Here is a 21,726-nt window from a genome sequence, read left to right on the forward strand (position 1 = left end):
ATGTCCTAGGAAATAGTGCAAATGAACTATTAAGGGTGGAAACAAATTGTAAAGTCGTAATTGAGTGGAAGATAATGCAAAATCAACCAAGGATGGATCATAGCAAGTAAAAAATAACCATTAGGTAGTCAGGAAGTGATGTCTTCAGATCAATCTAATGATAGAGAGAATGATGCCCCAACTCAAGATACAGAGTAGGGGAAAAATAGGTCTAGCTTAGGATAGAGAAGGACAAGTAATAGGTCCAAGATAGAACTAGTAGCAGATTAGCTAGATATAGATAGTAGACTGATGTATGATGATCACTTGGGATGAAAATTGATGTTGGTGTGTGTTTATTTGATGCAAACAGGTAAGTTGGTGCAAGCTCATGGTACAAGGATTATATCCATAGCCTCTAGATGCAGTAGGTAGATTGTCAGCTGTAGAGCACCAAGTATAGATGCAGGTTCACATATTTACTACAAATGCCTTAGTTCCAAGTGAACAGGGGGCTATTGATAGCTATAGCCAAGCGATGGCACTCAGACCACAATACCTTTCAATTATCGATGGGTGAGATGGTGATGACTCCAAAAGATGTATATCGGATATTGTGGATCCCAATAGTAAGGGATTTAGTGTACTATGATCAGACTATAGATGGCACTACTTTCAAAATTATGTTCAGACATGACAGCATTGGGGATGACAGTGTATCATGGTTCTAGATGTTGCAGTATGATCCATTGTTGGCAGTTTTGGCTGGATTGATAGGAGGGTTTTTTTTGCTAGATTGATGAGGGTGAGGATGTCTAGTTGGATGGGGTCAGCTAATACAATATATGATAGATCAGCCATAGAAATTTGCATGGGGTAGTTGTATATTGTCCCACTTATATCATGATTTACATCAGATTATATATTCAGGAGCCTCGTCACTATTAATAGGGGTAACTTTGTTACAGCTATGGACATGGGAGCATCTACCCATTACTTAGCCTATATGTGTGTGACACTATCTATAGGGTATGTTGTATATATATACTTATTTGGGTGTGATCATGTAACTCCATTTGGGCAAGATGAAGTATTGGCGATGAATTTTGCATGACATTGATGAGGTTGTATGGAGACCCTATAGATTTATTGAGCTTTGGGCCAAGGATGATGATGAGATGGTATATTTCTTTGGTCTAAGATATTTACTTGGTTGGGTGCCCACATTGATAGAGAGGTTTTTTTTTAGGCAGGTTGTAAGATAGTTTGGTTAGTGATAGGGCATGTCATAGGGGTTAGCACATTATGCTTAGGTTTAGTTAGAGTGGGTAGTGTGGGGGCCGACCTTGGAGTATGAGGCTTGTCTTGAGGCCTTTTTGCAGATGATAAATACACCACAGCCATGGGCATTGCAAGATGGAGAGGTAAATGTAGGGATGGAGGGGGACTATGCACAATGGTTTCAAGAGCATCCCTTTCTGAGATACACAGATCTAGCAGAGCCTATTTCAGGCATTCATGAGCTATTGAGTGGAGGAGAGGATGGAGATGAGGAGGGTGGTCTGGGGTGAGGTGAGGTGAGGTGGTGAAATAAAATAAAAAATAAAATGAAGGTGTAAATGAAATAAAAATGTAAATGAACAGAAGTGTGAAGAAATGAGATGCAGGAATGAAATAAAATGCAAGGAATGAAATATGGTAAATATATGAATGTAATGAAATATGTGGATGTAATGAAATACATGTAAATGAAATGTAATGTGGTGAAATGAAATTTGATGTAATAATATAAAATATAATGAAATGAAAATTAATGTAATGAATTGCGACAAAATGAGTTATAATGTGATTAAATAAAACAAAAGTTGGTATGTAAACAAATGAGATTGGGCGTAATGATATGTGATGTAATGAATTGTGATAAATGAAAAAAGAGGTGAGGAAATGAAATGTGATGAAATGAACTTATTTGAGATTCAAAAGCCACATAATGTGGTAGATGATGTGGTGTAATGAGGAATAAAATTTGATAAAAGGAAATAGTGACTAGAATTGTTTGAGATTCAAAAGCCACATAATGCAATAGGTGGAATAGATGATTGGTGAGAATGAATTGTGATGCAAGGTGGTAGTTTTGGGATGAGATGGAGTCTACAATAGTAGAGTGTTAATAATTACACTAGTATGTTGGGTGGTGACTTGTTTTTGAATAACCTTACTCGTAGTTTGTAGCCTTGTTGTTAAGCACTATTGATGAGATCCATGTGTGTGTTATCCTGATTTATGTGCTAGTTGTGTGATCTCAAGAGACTCAAGATGAAAATGCAAACTAAATGAATGCAACTAATTGTCACTTTTATTGTAAAGAGATGCAAATTAACTGTCATCATAGAGCATTTAATAAAAAGTGACCAAGTACAACCACCACTAGCTCAGCTATGGTGATATGAATACTATGTCAAGTTCAAAAGTACCACCAATCATAGATAATATACATGAAAAGTATGAAAATTTATTGAAAAACAAATGTTATAGCCATAGTAAATAAAAATAGCCATGCAAAGAATCAAATTTTGGATAAATTCCTTACCTAAGATATCATACAAAATTGGTCAAGGTACACATGGCTTTCCAAACAAGAGGAGGCATTTACAAGTGGACACTAATAATGCAAGAAATCAGAGGATCACTAGAATTGAACAATGAAAAATCAAAGGTAAATAAAGTATCATGACTTCATCCTGGTACCTCTAGTCAAGTACATCATCAAGGTACTAGAAGTGAATAACAATAGAAAAACTAGTAAATGCAGATGAGTAGTGCCCATAGTTGTGTGCAGTAGTGTAAAAGTTATTCAAACTATGGATAAAGTGGTTGTAATGGTTGGGCAACAAATCATTAAGATGTGTTAGTGGAAATTAGTAGCAGAATGCTTGGAGTGTGTGTTGGCAGAGAAGGTTGGCAGAGATTTTTTTTGGTGGTAATTGTGGTGTAGGAATGGTGGAAATGTACCTGGTATGGGTGTGGTGAGAATCAAACATGTGGTAAGGTCATTAAAGAGTGAGTCCAAGTGAGTAATGGTCATAAATAGATGGATAGTGTGGGAATGGAATGAAGTAAGGTGAAGAGTAAAATGTGGTCATTAGATTGATTGAGAAGTCTAAGGCAATGTGTAAGTGAAAGCATGTCAAGCTCACCAGATCAATCAAAATAGGAGGGTGATGCTAGCTAGGGAAGGTGGATTAGGCAAGGAAAAAAGCAAAGCACATTTGGTGAACCTTTGAGGAGCTAGTGTAGCAGCCTGAACTAGAAGGTAAATTAATTCAAGTGGGATGGGGGTTGGCACAGCTTGAAGATGTAAGGATTGGGGCAAATGAAACACCCTAGTCAATGTTAATGATTTTGTTAGGGACTATAGTGCAATAGGATTGCAAGTGGCATTATATGATGATGAGTTGATGATGTAGGTAGAGAGTAGCCTACTTGAGATGATGAAGAGTATGTCCAAAGTAGAGGAGGAGGTGAGGGAGATAAGATCTCCTAAAAATTCCATGCAAAAAAGCATAAAGGAGTGTGGGAGATATTAGTGTGGGTAATGGGATGAGCAGAGTAGGTCGGTTGATTAGCCTCTAAATTATGGGACAAGGATCAATGGAAGGGGAAGTGAGCAGTGTAAATATGGACTCACAACTAGAGGTAGGGGGTGGAGATTAATCATCAAGTGACATGGAAGAATTACAGAGAATGTTGGCTACAGAGAGAGTCTGAGCAAAAAATGTTGAACAAGAAGTCAAGTTTCTATTAAGATTGATGGAGAAGGTGCAAGAAGATGGAGCACAAACAAAGGCAAGATGGCTCCAAATGGTGGTGAATATAGAGTGGGTGTGGGTACAATCACTAGAAGTAAAATTTTGGGTGGAGCAATTACATTTGGAAGGAAATGACATAGGGATGCAAGAGGAGTGGTTTTGAACTTAGAGATTATAGGAATCCCTAAAGATGGTACAAATGGGGTTGGAAAGTGTGCAAAATGAGTGAATCAAAGGTGAGACAATTGCAGCAGTGGTTGGGCAAGAAAAAAGTGGACATGGAGTATTGGCAAATGGCAACTGATCAAATGTAGCAAGAGCGAGATGTGGCCCAACAAGCAATCATTATACCAAGAATAAAAAAATTGGTGGAGAATGTGTTTGTGGATATGCAATAGATAGTGAAGGTACATTGAGAAGTTGCCTATTATATTGGACTTTATCATCAAGAATTCCTAAGTGAGAACTAGTGGGAGACGCAGTTTGTTGATAGGGAATTTGTACAACTATTAAATGCATAGTTACATGGTGGTAGGTTTTTGATTCCCATGGATGTGGCATGGATACATAGAGGATTGATGCCAGGGGCTTCTTTATTAGGAGTTGGATCTGAAGAAATATCATTGATTAGGCACCCTGTCTTGCCACCTCCCCTAGGGGGGCCAGAATAAATGATCCGCCAGAGGATATTTGAATGTAAAGTTGTCCTTGTTGTAATGGAATAAAATTTGTATTTGTTTTTGTGGCAAGCAAATGGACGACTGGTGATAATGTTAATGAACACTATTTGTGTTTGTTTTTGATATTTTTGGAGTGTATTTCGATGGTTTTAGCATTTTTAGGAATTTGTGGATGTTTTTGGAATTTTTAGGAATATTCAAATGCTTTTGGAATTTTTGGAAATATTCAAATGTTTTTGGAATTTTTAGGAATATTCAAATGTTTTTGGAAATTTTTATAATATTCAAATATTTTTGGAATTTTTGAAAAATGTTGGAAAGGTTTTAATCTCTACAAAAGTGGGAACAATACAATCCATAGAGTAAGGAAAAAATTTACTTGTATGTGAGGAACTAAATGTCCATGTGGGCTCGTAATGAAAGACGAGTACAGATTTTCATAACATTTGGAGAGCTATGATGAGTAAGGCATAATTCTATGTATATTAATATCCTTTATAGATGATTACAAGGCCAATGTTGGGATGTTTCTCTAGGTATACACTAAGATGGACACTCTCAAGGCCTATGAAAAGGTGTTTGGCGGCTCGAAAGGACACCTAAGCCTCAAGAAAGATGAAATAGCGTCTTGAAAAAGGTGCTTTGACCCAAAAAGGTGTTTTAGGGGCCCAAAAAAGACACATAGTCCTTGAAAAAGGTGAAACAGGGCCTTGAAAGTGCTTTGGGGGCCTAGAAAGGATACCTGGGCCTTAAAAAAGGTGAAATAGGGTCTTGAAAAAGGCACTTGAGGGGCCTAAAAAAGGCATCTTGGGCCTAAAAAGGCATCTTAGGGGCTTGAAAAGGCCAAAACAAGGCCTTGAAAAAGGCATTTGGACCTAAAAAGGCACTTTGGGGGCTTGAAAAAGGTGTTTAGGCCTAAAAAGGTGTCTTGAGGGCCTAAAAAAAGGCGTCTAGACCTAAAAAGGTTTTTAGGCCTAAAAAGACACTTTGGGGGCCTTAAAAGGGTGTTTAGCCCTAAAAAGGCATCTCGTGGGCCAAAAAAAGGCATTTAAGCCTTAAAAGGCGCAAGGAAACTTCTACAATCTCTCAAACTTATGCTTACTTATTCTATGCCCCCTGTTAGGGGATGATGAAAGAATCTAACGGATATCTGGGCCTTTTAGGATTGCATTGATATATTTGTTGGAGGGGTCTAGATCAATTGTGGCTACTGCAACATAAATAAGACTAATAATCTATGAGGAATTGTTGTTCTTCACTAGAGGAAAGATAAGGGACTCTACTGGATCCTCTTTCGCTATTCACGTTGTGCCAAATTTTCCAAAGCCTAGTGAGATGTTTCAAGACATAATTAAGTTGCTTCTTAATGTCATTGAGGTACTTTTTTTTTGTTTTTGGTTTTTCCCAAGGTAATGGAGCCATAAATTATGCCATAAAATATTTAAATGTTTTTCAATATAGTGGGCTTCACCATTGATTTCATATAAAACTAGTTGAGGTACACAAACCTGTCCCGAAGGAGCAGCAATTATAGATGGACACCAGTTTGACATGAAATCAATGGATCATTAGTTTGAAAAATATATCAATAATTTATGTATATTTGAATACCTTGTTTGAGTTGAAACAAAGCATGTTTGACTAAAATTTTGGGGTGTTGTTAATTTTTTGGATTTTTTCGCTATTTTTGGCAATTATTACCTCCTTTAGAATGTTTTTGGCAATTTTTGATGACTTTTGAATGTTTTTGATAAGTTTTGACAATTTTTGAATTCTTTTTTATAATTTTTGACAATTTTTAAATTTTTTAATAATTTCAAACTATTTCTGAATTTGTTTTTTATAATTTTTTATGATTTTTGAATTTTTTTTGATAATTTTTAATGATTTTCTAATTTTTTTAATAATTTTTAACAATTTTTGAATTTTTATGATGATTTTTGACAATTTTTGAATTTTTTGATCACTTTCGATAATTTTTTTATAATTTTTGATGATTTTTGAATTTTTTTTAATAATTTTTGATGATTTTTTAATTTTTTTGATAATTTTGGTGATGATATGTTTTCTCAAAGTTTTAGACATAGAACCTTTTGAGATGGATGTTGTTGATGGGTTCAGCTAGGTCTGCACCATCACAATCTGCACATCTATAAGTACCAGTCCTAAAAGACTCTATGATAATTTAAGGAACAATCCAATTGCCCTCCCATTTTCCTTTCTTTTCCCTAGTAGCTTGGTTTTTAGGGTTTTCTCAAAGAATTAGGTCACCAACCTGAAAGACGTAGGGTTTGATCTTTTTGTTGTGATGTCTTGATAATCTATTATGATACACTTTGAGGTGTTCATGTGATGTATGGTGATGTTCTTCTAATAAATCCAACTGCTCTAGATAGGCCACTCTATAGTCTTCATCTGGTAGGATATCTCAAAGAGTAACTCTTAAGGATGGAATCTCAACTCTAAGGGAAGAATGGCTTCACAGCCATAAACCAAAGAGAAGGGTGTTGCACATGTAGGTGTCCTAACTCTCATTCTGTACACCTAGAGGGTAGGATTTAGCTATAAATGCCAATGTCTACCAATATCATTCACACTTCTCTTGAGAATGTTGATAATGGTCTTATTGGTGGCCTCTACTTGGCCATTGCCTTGGAGGTAATAAATTGACAAGGAGTGGTGTATAATGTGAAATTTCTCACACAATTCATCAATTATTTGATTCTTAAAGTGCAAGGCATTGTTAGTGAGAATGGAATGAGGTATTCCAAACCAACAAATGATATGGTTTAGGATGAAGGAAGATATTTGTTTTTCCATAGAGTTAGCAAGTGGTGCCGCTTCAACCCACCTAGTGAAGTATTCTGTAGTAGTAATAATCCATTTATGTCCACCAGAGGAAGATGGATTGATGGCTCCAATTAAATCAAAAACCCACTAATAAAAGGCCATGATGTGGCCAAAGGGTTGAGTTCTTGGGCTGGCACATGAACAAGGTTACCATGGATTTGACATTTTTTGCAAGTCTTAACACAGTTGATAGAATCCTTTTCCATGGTTGGCCAAAAATAACCCATCCTGAGAATCTTTTTTGCTAATATAAAACTACTAGAGTGTGACCCATAGGTCCCTACATGGATTCTTGCAAAGAAACTCTTGACTCATCCTTCTCAAGAAATCTAAACAAAGTACCATAAAGATGCTTCCTATATAGTGTATCAGCCACCAAAGTGTAACGTGAGGCCTATCGAATGAAATTACATTTTGGTTGCATGAAATTTTAGAGGGGATGGTGTTATCATAGAGGTAAGTGATGATGGGGTTATACCAGAGGAAATCAAGAGTGTCTAAATGATAAATGATAAGGGAATTAAGTTGAGTAAACACGGGTTGAACCAACTCTTCTACTAAGAACTCATACTGTTTGTGCTACTCTAGTAACTAAAGCAAGGAGGCCAAGGTGGCCATGGCATCTACTACTTTATTCTTGTCTCTAGGAATTTGTTCAAAAGTAATATGAACAAAACATCCCTTATGTGTGTCAACCATATGTTTGTAAGGAAATAACTTTTCATCCTTGGTCTGATATGTGTCGATGACTTGATTGATGATCAACTAGGAATCTCTATAAACCTGATCAACTAGGAATCTCTATAAACCTCTTCTACTAAGAACTCATACTGTTGGTTTTGCTTCGGTAAGTAAAGGAAGGAGGCCAAGGTGGCCATGGCATCTGCTACTTTATTCTTGTCTCTAAGAATTTGTTCAAAAGTAATATGAACAAAACATGCCTTATGTGTGTCAACCATATGTTTTTAAGGCAATGACTTTTCATCCTTGGTCTGATATGTGTTGATGACTTGATTGATGGTCAACTAGGAATCTCTAGCACTGTTAATTTCCATTCTAAAGCTAGCTTGAGGCCTAAGACCAAGGCTTCATGTTTTTCCATGTTGTTGGTGCAAGGGACAAGTAGTTTGCAAAATTTGGGGATGGTAACACCTAGTGACATGATGAACAAAATACTGGTGCTTGAACCATGGTGTGTGTAAGAACCATCAAAATAGAACTTCCAAGTTATTGGCTCTATTTGAAGAATGTGTATATATAGAAAATTAGCTAAGGTAGCATTTGAGCTCTCTATAGGTGCATTTTCCAATTGGTTGGTGATGGCCTATCCTTTTATTGCTTTCCTATCAACATACTCGATATAAAATATTCTTAGGATCATCACCCACTTGGCCAATCTACCTATTAATGTTTATTTTGCTGAGAAGATATTTGAGGCCATCAATCTTGGAAGTGAGTTTGACCTTATGTGTCCAAAGATAATGGCATAGCTTTTGGGAAGCAAAAACTATGATTAAACATGCCTTTTCAATAAAGGAGTAATTTAGCTCATAGTTGACCAGGGTGTGACTGATGTAATAAATGGCTCTTTCCTTTCCTTGGTCATTTTCTTGTACTAAGAGGGCTCCAATGGATTTTTTAGTTAGGGAAATATGCAATAGTAATGGTTTGTGTGACACTGGAGGCACCAACACTAGAAAATTCATCAAGTAGGTTTTGAATAAATCAAAAACTTTGTGACATTGATCATCCCATTTGAAAATTATGTCTTTGTGTAATAAGTGGGTGAAAGGCACACACTTCTCTGCTAATTGGTAAATGAAATGATAGATTAATTGAAGCCTTCCTTGGAGAGAACATAGCTAACTAAGGTTCTTTAGCAGTTGCATGGTAACTATGGCCTATACCTTTTCAAGATCAACTTCTATCCCTTTGGCCGAGATAATGTATCTTAGAAGATTGCCAGATTTGACACCAAAAGCACATTTCTTTGGATTTAGCCTAACTTTGAATGCTTTTAAGTAGGTAAATATCTTGTCCAAAATGGGGAGATGTTCTTCTCGAGTATGGGATTTGGCAAGGATATCATCTACATAGTCTTCCAAAAAGATGTGCATCATGTCATGAAAGATAGTGGTCATGCCCCATTGATAAGTGGTCCATGCATTCTTCAACCCAAAGGGCATCACATTCCAAAAAATTGTGCCCCATGCACAAGTAAAGAATGTTTTCTTTTGGTCTTCTAGAGCTATATTGATCTGATTATACCATGAAAATCCATCCATAAGTGAAAACATGGAATGGCCCACTATCATATCTACAATCGTGTCAATTTTGGGAAGAGGGAAATCATCTTTAGGACATGCTTTTTTGACATCCTAAAAATCAATGCAGATGCATATACTTCCATCCTTCTTTGATATAGGCATAATTTTTGATATCCATGATGCATATGCCATGGGTCAGATGAAGTTGGTACTAATCAATTTCTCCAATTCTACTTTGACTAGTAGAGCTACGTGGGGATAAATTTTCCATGGTTTGTGTTTGACCAACTTGACCTCTACAGAAATGTTGAGGTGATGGAGGATTAAAGTTGGGTCTAATCCTAGCATGTCTACATAAGACCATGCAAATTTTATTTGCCTCTCTTTAAAGAAGTGAATGAATGTTGTTCTTTCCTCTATGTTTAAAGACTACGCCAAATAGATGATCCTTGGTTCTAGCTCTGTATCGATGTTAACTTTTTTAGTTGGTTCAATTAAAATGGACAATCTTTCCTCAGAGTGCATAGGTAAGGTATCAATCATCTCATATGTGGGTGTCATAGTTGGGTTTTCACCATTGGATGCATCACTTCTATTTATTTCCATTTTCTTCTCAAGATTGACTACAACTTGGTAGTGATCCTTAAGGTTATGAACTGCTTGGCCTATACTAGTATGACTAAGATGATTGATATCAAACCTAGCTATGTGTGTTTCTTTGGTTCTTCATGGACAAAATGGTTCAACTGTGTTAAGGTGGATGAAGACATCAAGGTCAGTGCCAAAATGGGGAATATTGTAAGGCTCAGTTGTATCCTAGCTAATGAGTTTGGGATGGACTAGGGAGAGTGATTCATAATATGGAAAGGGGTTCATAGGGTCCAAAGACATGATCTTGTTAGATGGCTCATATGATGTATCAGTTAGGTCTATGATATGTGCTTCTTCTAAAGTATTAAGAAAAGTAGAGCTTACGAGTGGCTCATAATAGTCATCTTCGACTTTTTTTGGAAAGAAGTTAGGAAATAGGGTTTGAAACTGAAACTCTCCAATATGTTCATTATCCTCATATGATGTGGTGTGACGTGTCTATTCTGTAGTAGCCCCTAAGATTTTCTATTGTACTCTAACTCTTGGTGAAGTAAGATTTAGATGAGAGGCTAATCCTTGTGTAGTGAAATCATTGGATATGGGAGTGTGAACAACATCAGATTCTTTGTCATCGATGAACTCTTTAGATAATGATTCAAACTCCCACTTAGTGGAGTCATCATCTTCTTCATTATTGGAGGTGCCCATGAGCAGTTATCTTGTGTGGTGTGAACCAGGAGAGATAGATTTACATTTATTATATCAATTGCCTTCTTGTTATTATCACCTCTTTCTTTTGATACCCATGCTAGAGTGGAACAGGCAAAATCATTATGCTTGGGATGAGACTTGGGGGTGCTTTGTGCCTTGCCTTGTTTGTTTTACCCTACCCTTATTTTGGATTTGTTGGACCAGAACTGTGCTATAAGAGGTTCAAAAATGCCTTTCCCTTTCCCTAAGGGACCGTCTCCTATATATCCCATATTTTTCACTAGATCAAAACCTTTTTCATGTAGATGGGGGGAGATGTCAATATTTTGTTTACCGATTTTATCTATTGTGCTTAGGGAATCCACTTGCCCTAACAAAATGTGTGTGATACGGTCTAGTGGTGGATGATGGTTTTCCATGATATCTTGGAGACATTGGGGGATCAAATAAGGAGACTAAGTACTCACCTACCCCTCTGCATTGTAGTTTACACTTCCTATCAAACTCCTTCATCAACCTATCTATTTCTTCATAATGTGTTTGTTTAGAGTTCTTTGATGATGATGGTGAAAGAAGGGAAGAACTTGAGTAATCAACTTTCTCTTTACCCTTAGTCAATATAGATGAGTGGTTGTTATTTTGGTTGGTAGAACATGAAGTGTCTGTCGATGTGGACCAGTTGATGTCATTTGTCGAGGTGCCAATGTCTTCCCTATTATGAGGAACAAGGGAGTTACAATATTGTGCAAAGTTTTGGTCCCTAGGTATGGTCACCTCTTGACCCATGTATAGAAATTTTAGACATTGATGGTAAGGGGATGGAACAACTTGCATGTCATGAATCCATGTTCTTCCTAGCAGGATGTTATAAGTTAATTATCAGTCTAAGACTTGACAAATAGTTTCTTTCACAACTGGTCTGACCCTAATCAATAGAATAACCATACCTTTGGAGAATCTCTCATCATCATCATAAGCTTTGATGGTGATTTTCTTCCTTGGATCAACAACATATTTTTTATATCCTAGGGCTTTCACTAAATTTAGTGTGCAAATATTGAGACCTGCCCCACCATCAACCAATGCTCTCTTAACTCTATTTTTATCGATAAAGACTTTAATATGTAGAGGAAAATTTTGTTCCTGGATGGTAGACATGTCATCTTTGGATGAAAAGGAGATGCAATGAGGAGCCATAAGATTTTTGACCATGTTTTGAAACCTACTCACATCTAGATCATTTGGCACTAAGGCTTTGGTGAGGATTTCTTTATGCTCTGGCAAGATTTGCAACAACTCAAAAATGGAGATATGAGTGAAAGTCTTAAGTAACTGGTTGACCAGTTCATATTTAGGCAAGGAAGAACTCATAGTTGCATGATCAAAATTTATCACAAGTAAAATGACTTTAGAGGCCTAACCTTGGGTAATAATATTTGATGATTGTTTCTTGTTTTTATCTTTAATTATGATGACATTTATAGTGTAATCAAATTTGGAGATCATGCCAATGGTGTCATCATATTGATGTGCATAATTAACCTTATCGTGAGGAGGTTCCTTCTTATTAGCTCTAGAGGATTCACCATTTTCATGACTCATAAAAGGGTTCTTGAAGGTCGTATGGTCTTCATTGTTGCTAAGGTTATTTACTTCAATATTTCTATCATTGATTAATTTTTGTATGGCCCCCTTAAGGGTAAAACAATTGTTTGTTAAGTGCCCCCCATTTTAGTGATAGGCACAAATGTGCTTGTCATTCCACCACTTTGGTTTGACTTGGAGTTCATAGGGTTTGGCCTTAGGTAGCACAATGAGTTAATTAGCCAAAAGGGTTTGTAAAGCACTCTCATATGACACCGCGATAGGTGTATACTCATTGGGTATATTGGAAGACTAATATCTTCATGGGGGAGCAGCTTGATTATAAGTGACTTGTTGATTAGAAATAGAGGGATTTTTCGTGTTACATTAGTAAAATGGGCAGGCATTATCTTGTCGAGGTGTGTTTGGATCGGTGTTGTTGACAATAGGAACTAGTTGATTTAGAGGAGGTTGCGTTTGAGGTTTGACATGGTTGGCTTCAACCACCCCATTATTGGCAGTGCTTTTGTTATTGTTTCTCCACCACAATTTTTTTTTTTAGTGGATCGATCAAAGGAATTGTGATTCTATGTGGAATTATTGGAGAAACCCTTACCATCTTTAGATAATTTAATAATGTCATTATTTATCAAAGTTTCTTCTACCTTAGTGGAATTTTCTAAGGTAGTCTTAAAATATTTAGGCCCTTAGAGTTGCAGCTAGTAATTCATGGGTTTTGAGAGGCTATTGATGAAGATGTTTTTCTTTTCTTTGTCTAATATGTCTCTATGATACTTAGCAAATGTGTTTCTTCACCATTGTAGGAAGACCTTGAATAATTTTCTAGGAAGTTGTTTGTGTTACAAAAATCAATCATTGTAACTTCCCTTTCGATGTTATACAAATATTGGGTGATAAAAATGGAAGCCAATTGGTCAAAGGTTTTAATGTTGGAGGGCAAGTTGGAGAACCACTCCATGGCTTGCCCACTGAGGCTCTTGGGGAAAAAATACATTAGGTAAGTTGTGCCATGGAAAAACTCCATACTTAGCACATATAATTGTCTAAGGTGATCTTATGGATCTGATGTACCAAAATATTTATCATATTTTGGTATTTACACATTTTGAGGGAAAGGTGTAAAGGTAATGTTTTTATCGAAAGGTAGAGGACACACCTTTTCAAGGTCAAACTCCATGGGTTGTATTTTCCCTTGCTTCATCCTTTAATTTCCAATTGTAAGTCTTGTAATTTTTGTGTGACAATATCTAAGGGTGACTCTTCTTCATCTCATTTTAGATTGGTCATATCAAAGTCAAATGATAATTTCACACCTTGTTGTGCTAATGCTAGTATGTAGTGTTCTTTATGTTTCTCCAGTATCTTGTCCATGATATTGACAAGTTCAAGATTTTGTTGAAAGTCTTCAATTTTAGTTTCAATACTCTTTCAATCCCATATGTTAGATGAACCCATTTTGGTAAAGGGTTCTAAACTTTGGTTGAATAGGGGTGACTCATGGGTAACTACATTTGGTGAATAATCTATTAGGGTGATAGGTTTGATGAGCTCTAGAGGTTTCATATGTTTGATGGTTCTACTAGCTATTCTAACACTCACCTATATAGGTGATCATTTTGGCTTCATCATTACACTAGTTTTGTGTAGTGGCATGAGAAGTGAATAGGACTCCTCTAACTCATATGAATTTTCACAATATGAGGATTTCCATTGACCATGATCCATTAGGAGTAACAAGCTAGGATAGACAAGGTGTTTGAAAATATTGGTAGGATAAGATCACTCTTGCAAAGTCGGGTAGGTAATGGATGTGTTTCTCTAGACATTTTTGACTTGATATGAAAAATGAAGCAATGAGGGTTGTTGGATTAATAATATCATTTGTAGCTTTTCTTGTTTGAAAAATGGTTTTGGTCGACTTCAAGATCTCTTAGTCTAGAGAATATCAATGGGAAAAAAGGGTATCCAAATCTGTTGTTCATTTGAAAATGTCAAGTATGTAGATAGCCTTTGTTTTAGGTTCTTTCTCAAATGCATCATAGGATTGATTAAATGCACTATTTTATTGATCATATGCACTATTTTACTGATCATATGCACTATTTAAATGTTCAAATATGTTATTTTATTTATCATATGCATTGTTTTGCAGGGAAAATGTGCTATTTAAGGATTTAGATACCTTGTTCTATAGTTATATGCATTACAGTTCAAAAGCATCACATGATTATCCAGATGCATTGTTTGGAGTGGTAGATGCACTATTTCAAAGTCTTTCCTTAATGTCCTAGTTTTGAACTTGGTTTCTCGTTATTAGTTTATAGTCACGTCTTTTGGAAGGACTGTGATTTGAACTAAAGTTTGTTATTAAATTTTTAAAACATGTCCAATCATAATAGTAGAGGCCACAATAAAATATAAAACCTCACGTACCTAGAAAATGGAAGAAAAAGTGCTTCCTAACAAGGTTGTCTAGAGTTGGTGACTAGTGGGTTATAGTTTTTAACCATCAATTTTTAGATTTACCTCCCCTTTAACAAAGAGATTACCACCAATGCTAAGGAGGTTTGGCACAATTCCTTATGGGACTACTAGAGGAAGGCTATGTTTTGAACATAGGTGGCTTGCATTTAATTGGAAATGCAAGATTCGGAGGCATTCCCTCTCACTAGCCTTGCTAAGGCAACTCAAGAGGTAGCCTTTCTATGGTTTAGTAATCCTACCTAGTAGAAATTAAGAAAATGGAAATCATAAATAGGTCTAGGAATTTGATCACTCTAGGAGAGTGAGAGCATATCCCTACTATTCTGACCTCCCAAACACAATAGACAAGTTTTGTTCAATTCCAAGCCCTTAACTATAGTAGACAAAGGGGCTCCTAGTTAAACTGTGTGTTTGTTCTTTCCTTGTTTGATTATTACCAACCCTCACAGAAGGTTTGGCATTCTGATCAACTCTGATGAGTTGAGAACATAAGCCTTCTTCTGATTAGATCAGTGAGGTCAAATGTATTACTTAGAGAAGGTTATGGACTTAAAAGAAAATGTTACAATCTAATTCATGAGGGTTTTGATCTACTTATCTATTTTAGAGCTGGCAAAGGGTAGGCACATTTTTTAGGGTCTTCATTCTTGTCATGCATTTCTAGCAACCTAAGAGTTCTTCTTAGCTTAGATGACATTTGTAAACAATCAAAAAATAGATCTAAACATTAGACATGAAGGTTAACAACATGGATCAAATGTATGATAGAAAATAGCATATGCATCACAGAAAGAGGTAAATGTGCTAAAAGGACCTTCATATGTGTTATAAAAATGGCAAATGCACTATAACAATAAGCAAATATGCTATAAAAATGATTAAATATGTTGTAAGAATGATAAAATACATTATAAGAATGATCAAATGCACTATAAGACTGCGTGGAAGCATTAAAATGATGTGTAAAAGTGCTACTACATTAGGAGAGTGGCAGATCTGAACTTTGTGAGCTTGGAAATGTCTTTGAAAGTTTTCTAATTTCATTATGAAGCTTCTCATGCACTATAAAACCTGTAGAAGATTAGATTTGCACCAAAACCATGGAAAAAAAGAAAATCTAAAAGAAAAATAATAGATTAGCAAGAAAACTTGAAGAACTAAGAGGTTTTAATATGAGACCCCACAGTGGGCACCATTTTATACATGAAATATTTGCGTATTCATGAAACCTTAATGCAGAGTGTAGATAAAATGACAACAAACTAGACTAAACCAAAGAAATCGTTGTCAAAATGCAAACTCTATGAACGTCTCATGTTTCTCTAACTACAACCACTAATAATGCTCTCAAATGAGCATCTTAGTGATAGTTCTAGAATGGGAGTATGCTTAAAATGCAAATCTACCAATATGTATGCAAGATCTAAGATGAAAATGCAAATTACACGTGAGTAACAACTCTTAGAATACTATCAAAATGAACATGCAATGAGCTAAACATGTGCTAAGAGGATACTAAATAACATGAAAAAAAGCTAAAATGCTTTCAAAATGACATAAACTTGCTAGAATAACAATGCTAATATGCTCAATATGACAACTTTGAATTTGCCTATAATGCAGATGCCTAAAACTTGGGTCCCTTTGCTCTTGAATTCTCCTTCTATTTATAGAATTTTAGAAGGGGTTGGGGTAAGAATCCAAGTTTTACCTTTAACTAGTGGATAGAGGTGAAATTGAAAATGTCTCATAAGAGACAAGAGGAGGATCCCAAAAATTTTGATTTTGAGGATAAATGTGCATTTTTTGCCAACTAAAATGTCTCATAAGACACAAAAGGAGTTCAAAAGTCTTGAGTTGAGGATAAATGTGGATTTTTTTTAACTAAAATGTCTCATACGAGATAAGAGAAGGAGTTCAAAAGTCTTGATTTTGATAATAAATGTGGGTTTTATTTTAACTAAAATATCTCATAAGAGATAAGAGGAGAAGCCTAAAAGTCTTGATTTTCAAGACAAATGTGGGTTTTTCTCAATTCTTTATATAAAAGGAGAATTTTCATTTTGTAAGGATAAATGGATTTATTGATTTAATAAAAGCTCCATTTATTTTCAAAAGTTTGTCTTTTCTCTCTCCCTTTTGAATTTCATTTTATGATTTTGAATTGGTTTTCTCCTCTTTTGAAGTTGATTTAGGTTTTATTAATTTGATAGATGATTTAATAAATTAATGACTTCATATAATCCTTAATTTGAAATTTTTCTATTTTTCTCTAATTTCTTCCTTAATTTGTGTTGATTGATTGAAATTGTGTAATTCAGGTCTTTGCCAATTTTTGGGTGTCTACACTTCTAGTATAAGAAAAGTGAATAGTCAAATGATTAATTGATTCATTAGCATCTTACAGAGATAACATCTATTAACTATGTTGAACCCTCTCTTCAATAAGTTATCCATTGTTAAAATTTTATCTTGCAAAAGAATCCAACAAATATGTTAACTTTAGGAGTCATACCTCTAAACCAAGCTTTAGCCTAGCAAGGCTCATAATGCTCTTCAAAAGTATTAGCATACACCAAGGACATGGAAAATAATCCTTTAGGATTATATTTTCATATTAGAGCATCCTCCTCATGGCTTAAAAAGACAATATTTAGAATCTTGTTTAGATCATTAAGGTTTTTATCCACTCTATTGAGGTTCAACCAAGTATTCTCCTCTCAATAGTCTTCTACAAAAATCTTGTGAGATTCTTACACTACTCCATAAAACCATTCCACCTTTGATCAGCACTGAGAGGGTGATCAAGAATCCAAATATCATCCTAGAAAAGAACAGTCCTCCCATTTCCCACCTTCCATCGAACCCTTTTCTTAATAATTTGTTTTTTTTTTAGCATATTTCTAAATCACTGAACCCCCTTGAAAAGTCTCATTGTTAAGGAAGTTTTTAAGATCATGATTCTCCCTATTATACTTATCATTCCAAATATTTCTCCAATCACCTTCCTCTTAGAGCCATCTAAATAAAAACTTGGCAAGAAAAGACTCATTCATAGTGGCAACTCTTCTAAGGCCAAGGCCACATTTATTGAAGGGCATGCAAACTTTCTCCCATGCAATCAAGGACAATCTTTTCTTTTTTTTGATACTCCTGCATAAAATAAGCTTCTAAATTTTTTCAATTGCCAAAGAAAACTTCCTAGGGATCTTAAAAACACCCAAGACATACATCAAATCATTCTATAATATGGATTTGAGGATAATAACCTTATCAGCCTAGCTACGGAGGGATCCTTTCCACCCTGCTAACTTTGAATGAATTTTATCAATCAGAAAACTCCAAAAAATATTAGATGGGTCCATACAGAGGGGTAATCCCAAATAAGAACACAGTAAAGTGCCAATCTCACAACCAATAACTCTTTTAATTTTATTCTACCTATTATCATTAACATTGATGAAATATATCACACTTTTATTCCAATTAATATTTTAACCAGAAGCTTGCCCATAATCCTCCAAAGCATTTTTTATATTTCTAGCATTTCTAACTGAAGCTTCTCCCTTCAATATAGAATCATCCACAAATTGCTGATGAGAACAAATTAGCTCTTTAGACAAGGGTTTCAAACCAACAAAATCCCCAATAGCCACCATTTTTTTCACAAATCTTCACAAGCACTCAACCATAAGAATGAAGAAGATAGGCGAAAGTGGATCCCCTTGCCTCAAAACATGACAAGCCAAAAAAAAAGGAGTTGGAGATCCATTCACCAACACTAAGAAAGTGGTAGAAGAAACCAACATAAGGACTAGCTCCCTAAATCTCTTGTTAAAACCAAAAGCTTCTAGCCCTCTTTGTAAAAAAGCCCAGTCCACCTTGTCATAAGCTTTAAATAGATTAGTTATGAGGAGGAACCCCTCTTTCTTGGATAAGGTAAGGGAGTGAATATTATCGTGAACTAAGATGATAGAATCCAAGATCTTCCTACCAGGAACAAAACCATTCTGCTACCTAGAAATCAAATTAGGTAGAAAAGACAAAATTATGAGAGTTAGCACTTTAAAATAACTTTATAAAAAGGATTACAAAGAATTATTGGTTGAAACTAGCCCATGCTATCAGTGTAGACACCAAAATTTGTCCAAAACCCATTTCCTAGTCAATTAAATAGATATTTATTATCTATTTAACTACCCTATGTTTAATTAAATAAATTTACATTTATTTAATTATATTTCCCTTTCCTTGATTTAAATAAACTAAGGTTTATTTAAATCTTAACCTATTCCCCTTGCATCCTAACCCATTCCTTTTAATTAAGTACTTCATTTACTTAATTAATCCTTGCCTAAATCCCACTAGGAATATTACATTTAATCCTATTGGAGCACATGGCTCCTACATTTAACCCTCACCTAACCTCACTAGCCTACCTAACCCATCTTGCTAAACCAACCCACTTCCTAATCATGCTTGCTTTGCATAATCATCCTAGCTAATCACCTCTTAATCCTAAGTGTGTTCTCACACATGTGTGAGGAATCCTCACACATGTGTGAGAGATGTTCACACTTTCGTCATCCCTCATGTCTTTCATGTCTCTTGCACACTTTTCCTCTTGCATGAGAGTCAAGGTGTCTCTCACATGTGTGAGAAGCCATGCCTTCTCACACCCCTTGCACACTTGTTCTCTTGCATGAGAGTCAAGTTGTCTCACACATGTGTGAGAATCCATGCTTCTCACACCTCATTGATCATGTCACCATCAAAGGTTTCTCACACATGTGTGAGCATATTGCCCCCTTTGAATGGCCAAAGCCCTAATCCATGTGGAGTCTACTTGTCCTCTACCTCATTGACACCTCATTGATCTTGAGAGATCCTAGCCCTCCATCTTGCATTCAATCTCAACCGTCTGTTGCATCTATTTTCCTATAAAAGGAGAGCCCTCTCCTCATTTTCAAAAAAGCACTATCTACCTTATTGTTATGTTGCTGGACTTGTGAGCAACCACATCCCACAACAATGTGAAATCATCAATCACTTGATGGTTTCATGAGGTTTGCATAGTGATATTTTTGAATGCTTTCATGCTGTTGTTTGTTTCATGTTGCTTATTTACATGTCTTCTTTCATATTTTGAGGTTTTGCATGATAATGTAGAAATGTGCATTAGTTTCTTAGTGCTATTTCCTTAGTTACATTTTTATGCAACACACATTTTGGCACGCCCGGTGGGACCCACTTCACAGGTTCAAACTAACGATCTAATGTGTTTTTGAGTATTTTGTGAGTGTTCAAGCTTGTAGGTTGAAGACTTGCATTTGGAGGTCAAGTTTCATGAGAAGCGTCTAATCAAGCCATAAAGCCCATCATTGCATTTGGAGGACCTAAGAGAAGTTTTTTTGACATAAAACACTTTATATTTTGCTTATGGCTTTATTTTCAAGTTCTAGGGTACATAGGTATTAAATATTCATTATTAGGAAAAAAATTTAAAGAAAAAAAAAATTACTCCCTCTTTGTTGATAAATAAGTAGATTAAAAGCAAAAAAAAAAAAAAAAGGGGTGGGGGTGCTTGTTTAGTTTCATTTATATCTTCTTTAATACATTTTAAATATATATTTAAATTGTTTCAAAAAAAAAAAAAACTTAAGGGGGGATAAATATATGAAAAGTGATTTTTATCATTTATATTTATACGTTAGGTTTTAAAAAATAAAATTCAAAAAAAAAAAATTAAAATTAAATAAATTTTTGTAACTGGCGGTTATTTTATCCATCCCACAGGTTGGCCACAGCCACAGTGCCACCCGTGGCGGCACTCGCGAGTGGCCGCAGCCCATGCTCCCAGCTCTATCTTCCCAGCACCATTGCTCATCCCCACGGCCACCCTTCTACAATCGCTTCGCTACCCGCGCGCTCTGTCCTTCCCGCCACCTGCAGTGTCGCTCCTGCCACCACTGTTCACTTCTATCGAACACCACACCTCCCACGGTCGCGGTGGCTGCTCACCCTCCTCTGCCCCCGCCTCTGTCATCTCTATCACCAACTGGCCATGGCTTCCCCCGCCTCAACCACCTCCCTTCCTCTCTCCCGCAGCCTCGCTACCCTCACCTCTCCATAGCTAGTGCCATCATTGCCGCGGTCTCAGCTCCGCCACTCCCCACTCTCGCAGTCTATTTGTGGCACTCCCACCTACCACTACTCTGCTCCTCACTCAACCGCCTCCCACTACCAAAATAACCACTTGCGGCCCGTATCCTGCCACCACCCGCACTCGGCCAACCTCTCCAGCCACTTCGCCAAACACCACCGCCTTTCCTACACTAAAACCCCCATCTCCCCCATTCAACCAACACAGCTCATTCTGCCTCCACTTCGCTACCAGCTTTGCCACAATTGCTCCCCATCGCCACCCTTCTTAAAACCCTTCCTCTGCCACAACTCAAATTCCGTTGTTCTGCCCCCTGCAATCTTTGCCTCCCTCTCTTCACTCCACTCTCCCTCCCCCATTAAAAAAAAAAAAAAAAACTAATTTTGATTTTTAGATTAAAACTATTGCTTCTTCTTTTTTCATTTTTTATTTTTATTTTTCAAAAATAAAATTTATCCTTTTTTTAATATATAATGTAAATTTTCATGTATCGTTTTAGCCAAAAAAAAATTTTAAAAAACAAAAAAAAAAAAATTCTTGACGTGCTTCTAACCATCAAATTTTTGCTCGCAGGTCACTGACATCAT

At 36.0% G+C, this 21,726-nt stretch overlaps 1 pseudogene; it reads right to left on the reverse strand.

The window, feature by feature from the left end:
- The window catches only part of LOC149552574 (DNA (cytosine-5)-methyltransferase DRM2-like), a 198,670-nt pseudogene extending 177,648 nt beyond the window's left edge, over positions 1 to 21,022 (reverse strand).
- Positions 21,023 to 21,726: the final 704 nt, after the last annotated feature.

This window comes from Cupressus sempervirens, chromosome 6 (genome assembly GCF_028749045.1).
Source record: "Cupressus sempervirens isolate cs-2001-9-10 chromosome 6, ASM2874904v1, whole genome shotgun sequence".
Classification (NCBI taxonomy): domain Eukaryota; kingdom Viridiplantae; phylum Streptophyta; class Pinopsida; order Cupressales; family Cupressaceae; genus Cupressus; species Cupressus sempervirens.